Raw genomic sequence first — 8,938 nt, 5'->3', positions numbered from 1 at the left:
CTTGGTATCTCTAATTTTCTTGACGAGATCTCTAGTCTTTCCCAGTCTGTTGTTTTCCTCTATTTCTTTGCATTGATCGCTGAAGAAGGCTTTCTTATCTCTTCTTGCTATTCTTTGGAACTGTGCATTCAGATGCTTATATCTTTCCTTTGCTCCTTTGCTTTTCGCTTCTCTTCTTTTCACATTTTTTTTGTAAGGCCTCCCCAGACAGCCATTTTGCTTTTTTGCATTTCTTTTCCAGGGGGATGGTCTTGATCCCTGTCTCCTGTACAATGTCTCATTGGAAAGCAGGATGCAGTGCTCTGGGCTTCACATCTATCTGGCCATTTAGCTCTCAGGACAATTCAATGAGAGGAGCTCTGCTGTTATTGTCCATTTACAAAAGAAAATAGAAAAGATGATATATCAAGAAAGTTAATCAGCTCACTCACTCAAAGATGGAGTCACAATTTGAATGGATTAAAGGAATCATGAGTGCCCACTCACTGGTCCTGCTTTATTCTCCAGCTTTGATTCTGAGTTTTAGAGACACCATGTGCCCCAAGCCCTGAGCTCCCCATGTGGGGCTCCCACAAGAAATTACCTTTTTTTTTATTCAATCCAAAATGGTGCTTAAGAATGTGAGATTTGGAGTGACACAGATCTAAACGATCAACCTGGTCCTTCCACTTGCTGGGGAAAATCAGCCTTTTGAGGAGTCAGTCTCCTCCTCTGTCAAATGGTGATGAGTGTGGATTAGAAGCCAATACACACACAAAGCCCTTAGCACATGGACATAGGCAACACGTGGTCAAGTTAACCATCAGCGGACATGGGCTCGGGGCTCTCAGGAGCTTGTGCATTGGCCGGTCATTCCCATGAGTCGAATCAAGAAGACAGGGCCAACAGAGACATGTGGTGGGAAGGAGAGGACCGAGATCAGGCAGGAGGACTGATCCCCAATGGTTTTCGAGCCTGGGATGCAAGACACAAGAATCCAGTTCCAAGGTTTGGTGTAGACAGGGCTGGAGAGAAAGTCAGACGGGAGAGCCTGAGCAGAGAAGACACCATGGATTCCAGAGACAAGAGGTCATGCCCAAGGCTGGGCTTTTTCCTTTTCTTTCTTTTGCTATTTCTTTTTCTTTTCTGAGCTCCAACACATGAGTGCATGGGTGGGCTGGTCCCACTTAGAGAGGCCTGTGACAGAAAGGACCATTTCCCACAGCTGGAGACTCTTGGCATGCTGGAATTCAATCCTGCCTTGAATGGGTGGTCTGCCGGGCCCTCTACCCCCTCCCCACCTCTCTCCCTATTCTGGAATATGTCTTTGCAACTCTGGATCTAGCCAACACACAACATTTTCCTTGCTGCTTAAATTAGCACATGAGAAATAACTCAAGATAGAAATCACAGTTCACTTAACACTAATTATTTCCCTGGAAATGAAGATTAATATTGAACTTGTTACTTGCAGGAAGAAGAGTAAACACACACAGGCACACACCCTCCAAGTAAATGTGCAGATCTAATCCTTCAATTACTTCAGATCCACACACCAAGCAGCCCTGGTGGCCAAGTGTTTCCTACTTGGTTGCTATGATCAAATCCAGGAATTGGGGAAAGTTCATAGCTGGCCCGAGGGGTAGAAACACACCGCAGAGCAGATAGGAGTTTCAGGGTAACTGGGCAAGTTCTGGGGTTCTAATGCTCCCCAAAGAGATGGCAGGTGTCCAGCCTTGCCTGCCCTGTGTCCCCAGCAACTGCATAACAGGCTCCGGTTATAGACGTTCAGAACACAGAGCAGTGAGTGGATGGGTGAATGGGTGAGTGACCTCATGGGTAATGAGTGTCAATGAAGCAGCTTACCCAGGATGAAGAGTCAGAGATCCTGATGCCTAATCCAAATCTTGGTCCGTCCCTTTGTGAACAGCAGCAACCCAGGCAGGCGTCACAGAGGAAGCAGCCTTGGAAACTAAGCAGCAGGCTTCCCCGGCAGCTCAGCAGTAAAGAACCCGCCTGAAAATGCAGGCGACACCAGTTCGATCCCTTGTCCAAGAAGACCCCACATGCCGTGGAGCAACTAAGCCCGTGTGTCACAGCTACTAAGGCCGGTGCTCCCCAAAGCCCGTGCTCCCCAACAAGAGAAACCATGACGATGAGAAGACCATGCAGCGCAACTAGAGTGGGCTGCCACGCTCTGCAACCAGGGAAAAACCCACACAGGAATGAGATCCAGCACAGCCAAAATCAAATAATTAAAAAAAAAAGAAAGCTAAGTAGCATTTAAGGAGTGAATGTTATTCCAGGAGAAGAGTCGGTAGGAACCAAAATCTGAAACCAGGAAAGCTGGAGGCGTAAAGGTGAAACAATGAGAGGTGTGTGTGTGTATGTGCGTGTGTGTGTGTGTGTGTGTGTGTATTTTCTCTCTGGTGTGTGTATGTATTTTCTCTCTGGCAGGAGCAAAAAGGACTGATAAGTATAATACTAACCACATTTGTGTGGTAAGCTCAGGTTTACAAAGCACTTTATAGTCATCGTGGGGAGTTCTCATGGCGGTTCTATGTGGTGGGTATTTGCCCCATCAAGGAATCTGACAAGCAGGAGGTGATATAAATTGCCCAGAGCCACAGAGATGGAGAGTCACCAAGCAGGAATGTGAACTTCAGCCTCCTGGGTCCAAACCGAGAGCTCTCCCTACGCCCAGGTGCCTTAGAGAGGGGAGAGGCTTTAAGCGCCTGTCCAAGAAGTGAGCAGTCCAGACTGGCGGCCTCTCCATCATCAGCAAGTCCCATCAACACCCCAGGGATAACAAGGAAAACTCAGCTGCTGGGCACTGCTCAGCTTGCAGAAACATCTCCAGCCATTCAGCGTCCAGGGTAGGAAGACAGGAGACAGAGACCGGATGTTTAATCATCAATTGCACATTTAGCATCTCAACCTCAGAGCAGCCGTGCCATGCTTCCCAAACTTTGTACATCTGTGTGCCCCAAAGTTATTATTCCCAACTGCCAAACTATGGTGTCCCTGGGACACTGATTCAAGTCTAGGTGCAGACTGAAGGTGGTCAGCCACCTTACCTTTCTTCCCCTGCCCAACGAAGCCACTGCAGCCCCAAACGTACTCCTCCTAACTCCTCCCTGCCCCGTGACTTGGGTTGGTCTCCTGACGTTACTGATCCAAGAAAAGTTGAAGAAAAAATAAGGCTACTCCTCATCACCTCCATGTGAGCCCAGTGGGGTGTATGCAGAAAATTTGGAGCAAGGGACTCACTTCTGCTAGTTCAGTCCTGCCAGCCCAGAGATGACAGGACAGAATTCAGAGCTACACAGCGGCGGGTTTAAATCTCAGCTTCACCGGGATGCACTGGGGTGGCTCTGGACCAATTCCTTAACCTGTCAGCCTCAGCCATTTCATCTGTCATAGGGTGGTCATTCCATCAAGCAGAGGTGTCTTGAGGATGGGTAAGTCACTTGTAAAATGTCTGGACGCTGCACATCCCTGGTAAACATAAATTTCCTCTTTGGTGTGTGTGTGTGTGCTCGTGTTAAGTGTTTTCAGTTGTGTCCGACTCTGCAATTCTGTGGACTATAGTCTGCCAGGCTCCTTTGTCCATGGGATTCTCCAGGCAAGAGTACTAGAGTGGGTTGCCATGCCTTCCTCCAGGGGATCTTCCCAACACAGGAATCGAGCCTGAGTCTCCTATATTGCAAGCGGATGCTTTACCATCTGAGCCACCAGGCAAGCCCCTCCTTCTCTGGTGGTGGTGGTTTAATTCCTAAGTTGTCTCTGACTCTTGACAACTCCATGGACTATAGCCAGTCTGGCCTCTCTGTCCAGGGGAGTTTCCAGGCAAGAATACTGGAGTGGGTTGCCATGCCCTTCTCTAGGGGACCTTCCCCACCCAGGGACTGAACCTGGGTCTCCTGCATTGTAGGTAGATTCTTTATCATCTGAGCCACCAGGGAATACTTCCTTATTTGGAGAGACTGTTTACTAGTCTTAGAGGCACTGAGTAACTTAGGTAGGGCTTCCACTTGGTAGGAATGCAACTTACATAAGTGCTTCTGGTTTGGAGGACTGGGTTCAACGTGCCCTGTTCTAAAGGATGACCATCTATAAATTACATTGGGGGACTTTCATTTCTTTCCAGGCTCTGCCTGTGGCATCCTTGGCATATAGGAGAATGAATGTGATTTCCTCCTTGGGGAGGTGGGGCAAGACTGCAAGCGTGCAGCCTCAGTGCGAGTTTCTCGAGGAGGGGATGGTGGCTAAGGCTTCATGAGCCCCGAGGAACGCAGTGGCCAGCAGGGCACAGACCAAGACCTGCCCCAACCCTCCATCTGCTCCTAGAGGTGCCTTGATGTTCCTGTCCAGGAGTCACGTATCCTCCATGTACACACTCGGTTGTTAAGTTCTCCCTGTCCATCAGGGGGTCCAATCCACCCTTGGACAGTGGTTATTAGAAAGCTGGCACTTAGTTAGGAAAAACAGGAGTAAATGCTTGAGACTGAATGGTAAGCAAATAAAAATGGTCCATTAAAAGTAATGTTCATTAGTATACATATAGCATACATACACAGCAAAGTGACTACAATGATATACTAAAATGGTAAGCTTTTAATCAATGGGTGGCAGGATGAGAGGTGATTGTAAGCTTCTCAATCTTTGCCGTATTTTCCATAATGAATATCTGTTTACTCTTCTAATCAAGAAAAAATTAGGCATTAATCAAAGGAAGGATTCCTTACATCAAGCATATATATATATACATACATACATATATATATAAATCCAGGTTTCTTGATTGCCAGCCCCACATCTTATCAATAAAAGGAATAATGCAGATGGAAATATTTGTGAGCTACTTATGTTCTACTAGGATGACTCATAATGTAATTAGCAAGTAAGCTCCAGCACATAATGGAAGGGTGACCCTTTGCAAAATAAAGGGATTCTTTACTTTGGATAAGGAATTGCTAGAGGTACTTTAAGCTGACACTCGCACGCAATTAGTCACAGATCGATTGTAAGAGAGACCTAGGGCTCAGTGGCCCTGGAACAGTGTTAACGTAGGTGGGATTCATGGCCGGTCACTTCATAGATCTTTCAGGGCCTCAGTTACCCTGGGTAAAGACAAGTTGGACTAGACTATTTTTAAAGGAACTGCGAGCTCTTCAGGAGTGATCAGAGAAAACAAACAAATTTAATTAGTAACCGGACATTGAAACAGTGAAAGCTGTTGATGATTGGAACCCAAGTCCTAAAAATCTCCATCTCTAGAGATTCAAAAGAAGGCTTCCCTGGTGGTTCAGAGGTAAAGAAGCTGCTTGCCAGAAAAGGAGACGTGGGTTCGATCCCTGGGTCAGGAAAATCCCTGGAGAAGGAAATGGCAACCCACTCCAGTGTTCTTGTCGGGGAAATCCCATGGACAGAGGAGCCTGGCGGGCTGCATACAATCCATGGGGTTGCAAAAGAGTCTGACAGGACTTAGCGACTAAACAACAAGGAGACTCAAAAGATCCTGGCTCCATATAACTGAAACAAACAAAAAAACTAATAGAGGTGAAAATTGAAACTCGTAAACATAATACCAGCATTTAAGAACCATTGCCCCTAGAAGATCAGATAACAATAAAGACAAAACAGCTCTGAGATCCTAATATGAGCCAGCAGAAAAGCAGACTTTAGCTGTAAAAACCACACACACACACATGCACTCAGATATGACACAGGAAGCTTCACCTATTGATGCAAACCATCTAATTATTTTTAAATAGAGAATCATAGAAGGGTCTTCAGAGATTATGCAGCCACCGCTTTTCTGTGTTTCTTTTAATCCACAAAAACCTTTCTTCAGATGAAATCTTACATGGAACAGGTACAAGCAGAGCCGCTCTGATTGAAGGTGTGCAGAGATACCTGCAGACACAGAGGACACCCACATCCCGCCACAGGATTCTGGGGGCTCACCAGAGCACAGGTGAAAAGCCACTGGTCTCATGGGGGCCCAGAGAGGACACGTGACTTGCTGAATGTCACACAGCAAGCTGGTATCAGATTGAAAGTGAAAGTGTTAGTCACTCAGGCATGTCAGATTGAGGACTGGCCAAGCTTCTCTAATAGCTCAGTTGGTAAAGAATGAGCCAGGAGACCCTGGTTCAATCCCTGGGTCGGGAAGGGAAGTTCAGCTGGAGAAGGGATAGGCTACCCACTCTGGTATTCTTGGGCTTCCCATGAGGCTCAGCTGGTAAAGAATCCGCCTGAAATATGGGGGACCTGGGTTTGATCCCTGGGTTGGGAGGAGCCCCTGGAGAAGGGAAAGGCTACCCACTCCAGGATTCTGGCCTATACAGTCCATGGGGTCGCAAAGAGTCGGACATGGCTGAGCAATTTTCACTTTCAATCTGGTATCAAACTGAAGACTGGCCAAGGATCCGGCATCACTGTCTCCAAACCCAGGGGCAGGCAACCAGCTCACCAGCCTGTTCCACATCAAACACCCTGCTTATCTCTCACCCTAGCAGAGATGTCCCTGGACCAGGTACGCTTGGACGTCATCCTGTTCCCTGCTCTCTCCCCTATACCTCACGTCTCATTGTTCAACTTGTCCTTCTGATTCTACCTCCTTAATATTATCTCTACAGTGAAGCCAAGATTTAAGCTCAGACCTCAAGACTGCTCAGCTTCTGGTCTGTCTACCCCCAGGGCTGATCCAAGATCACCTCATAAAAAGCATCAGAGACCCTTGGTGGCCTTCAAAAGACCCAGCCATGTGACCGCCCATGAGTTTCGGCAAACACAGATCCTTCTCCAAAATCCTCAGCAGAGTCGGTTCCTCTGTGAAGTACTCACAGTGGCCATAACTTGCTTGAAAATAACGTCATTTCTTTTTTAATACTTTTTTTAAAAAAATTGTCATGATGTTTTGTTTTTTGTTAAAGGATGAACGATAGCTCTTGGTGAAACTGGTAACCCCGGGACTTGTCTCCATATCTTAGCAATCTGTTCCGAAGTCCATCAAAGAGATGGTGAGGCAGTAATGATGCTTTTATTAGCAACCTTTACACTTCGTCAAAATTAAAATGAAAATGCAACATTCATATGTAAATCCAGTTACCTTCGAGGTTCCCTGTATCCTTTATCCCTTTCATGAAATTACAGATTATTAAGAAATGTTTGAAGAGTGGGGAGACAGGCTTCAGGGGAGTGTGAAAGAGGCAGAGAGAGACAAAGGGGTAGCGAGCACGAGGTGCTTTGACCTTGACCTTCTCTTTCATGCTCACAAGCATTTTGGTCTGTAGTTTCAGAGCTCATCCATTGTCCAAGACAGACTACCCCGCTGCCAAGCCTGACTTACACATCCAGTTTCATAGAGACCCAAAATCTGAGAAAGGAGAATAGGAAGGCTTGGCAGGGTCAGGAACCCCTGTTTACAAATATATCTCCTTGATAATGAACTATTTATGGCAGATAACCACAAACACTGATTGACAAAGGACTTTATTTAAAATTGCACAGACAAATGTGAGATATGAGAATTGGAAGAAAAAAAAAAGTAATCCAAAGGGGGAAAACTCTCCAAACTGTTTCCAAGTGTCTTCTTCAGATGCGAGCTGAGACTGGACAATTCACAATGCCTTGTGAAACCCGGAAGGTTCACATTGTCATGTGAAACACATTGCCATGGAAACCTGGAAGAGTGGACAGCTAGGCCTTCCCAGGATCATCTGGGAAGGCTTCAGGGAGGAGGTGACTTTTTAGCAGGATTGTAGCAAACAGACTCTTAAAGTGGCCCATACAGTGCCTACCTACTGCTGCCCACACACTGTATATGATCTCCTCCCCTGGGTGTTTCTGGGACCATGGCTGCTTCTGGTCAATAGAATATGGCAAAGCTTATGAGAAGTAAGGATGCTGTGATTTCCTGATTAAGTTATGTAAGACTACAGCAGTCTCTTTGCTGGAGTCTCTCTCCCTCTCTGGCTGACTGTAAGGAAGCAAACAGCCATGCTGGGAAACCCCATGGACAAAGAACTACAGGCAGACTCTGAAAACCAAAGACAGACTTCATCGGATGCTCAGCAAGGAACTGAAGCTCCCAGTCCCCCAGTGGTGAGGAACTAGGTGCTGCATTAACACAGGAATGGAAAAACATCCTCCCCAGTTCAGCCTGCAGATAAGCCCCCAGCCCTGAGTGACATCTTGATAGAAGCCTTCGGGGACCCTCAGCAGATGACCAGCTAAGCCATACCCAGTCCCTTGACTCACAAAACCAGTACAGTGTCTTGTAACCAGCTGCGTATCTCCAGCTGTTTTTTCTTTCAGAGTGATAGAAAACTCATACAGGTAAGCTGAGGAAAGAGTAAGAATTTGCAAACTGTAGGATGTAAAGGAAATTCCAGACCAAGGGAACAGCAGGTACAAAAGCATAGTAACAAGAAAGTGTCTATCTTGCTCCAAGAAAGGTATGAATTTAAACATCCCTAGGGTAAGAAAGTGGGTAGGAGGTAGAAGATAAAAGATGAACTCAAAAGAGTTAAAAGATTAACCTCAAGGCCAGCGTCTCTTTGACGTGGCCTCACTTCTCATCCTCCTGGAGAACTTTGTGTTCATCCAAGGCCCTGCTGCCACCCACAGAGATTCTTCTCCACAGTGCGTGGACTGGGGCTGAGAAATGACGGGTCTAGTAAATGCCCCCAGGTAATCCTGATGCCGCCGGTCCGGAGAACAGGATCGGGGCCCATGTCTGCACCAAAAGGCATCCAGTGAGAGACATCTCTCAATACTGGAGAGACATAAAATGTTAACTTTCAGGAGGTATAACCCAGAAGTAGTCCGGAGGATGGTCTGGTGGGGAAGACGGGCTGGAGACTATGGTCCAGGGTCCCCTAGGAGATCACAGCAACAATGGCAATCTGAACCAGGGAATGGCCAGGCATTGGAGAGAACTGGGCACAAG

The sequence above is a fragment of the Bison bison genome, unplaced genomic scaffold (assembly GCF_000754665.1).
Source record: "Bison bison bison isolate TAMUID 2011002044 unplaced genomic scaffold, Bison_UMD1.0 scf7180017864302, whole genome shotgun sequence".
NCBI lineage: Eukaryota > Metazoa > Chordata > Mammalia > Artiodactyla > Bovidae > Bison > Bison bison.
Note: the sequence above shows the minus strand (reverse complement) of the source record.